The sequence below is a fragment of the Aplysia californica genome, unplaced genomic scaffold (genome assembly GCF_000002075.1).
Source record: "Aplysia californica isolate F4 #8 unplaced genomic scaffold, AplCal3.0 scaffold00341, whole genome shotgun sequence".
Classification (NCBI taxonomy): Eukaryota; Metazoa; Mollusca; class Gastropoda; order Aplysiida; family Aplysiidae; genus Aplysia; species Aplysia californica.
This window is the reverse complement of record NW_004797611.1, coordinates 57,637-58,716: the sequence shown is the minus strand read 5'-3', so window position 1 is coordinate 58,716 and position 1,080 is coordinate 57,637.

The following is a 1,080-nucleotide window of genomic DNA, read 5'->3' as shown; positions in this document are numbered from 1 at the left end:
GAACATACAATAATGAATTCCGGATTTGTTTTCATTCGCAACTCTGAGTCGCCGCCTCGAGCAAGATTCTTGTGCGATATCCCCAGGCCATCTGGTCCTATTTCACTTTGATTACCCTGTAAAACAAGTCAGCCTTCGCCCCTGACCATTACCACAACCACCACCACTACTAAAAATAACAGCGATAACGGCAACAAGAGAATGTACTAAGGTTAACGAACGATAACATAATCAGTAACGTAACTGCTCAACAACAACAACAAAATAGTAAAACAGCTTAAAAGATCTACAGCAGTGGGTGAATGGCGGGTGCTCTGGTGTGGTTTGCTCCTTCTTTCCTATCAAGCATCTATCGTCCTTATGTCTCCTCCCATTTTTTGTGTATGTTACTCTCTGGTAACGCATCCATTTTTCGGCACATGTATTTACTTATTCTGTTGCAAGTGTCGTAAAACTGTTACTAAAACTAAAGAACTACAGTAGCAACAACAGCAGCAACAACAGCAGCAACAACAGCAGCAACAACAGCAGCAGATACAACAGCAGCAACCACAGTAACATCAACAGCAACTACAATTCAATGACAAAAAAGGGAGAAAATAACAACCAGGATGAAACCGATCGGAGAACCCAAAGAGGGAATTAATGACAACAACAAGGCAAATCTTCACCTGACATCCATCGAATGCACGACAGACACACTGTCATGCGTACATTTGGTTATCGATCAGCTTTGGATCGAGTATCGAAAAATCATCAATATTTCAGAGTGTCTCTCTTGTACGTGAGCAAGCTTTTGCCGCCAGACTGCCACAATCGCTACAGACATTTTTTTTTCGTTCACGATTGCCAGGCCATGAAAATGTAGCCGTATCCTAAGATAATAATACTATGGTGTTAGTTTCAAAGTTAGCCGCCGCTGCGGTATAGCGGTGTCCACACTTGACCAACACGTGGACGATACGTTTCAGTGTATAAGTTGTGTTTTCGTTTTTGTTAAGTCTAATAATCCTCATAATCCTCCTCCTCCTCCTCTTTCTCCTTCTAATCCTCCTCCTCCTCCTCCTCCTCCTCCTCCTC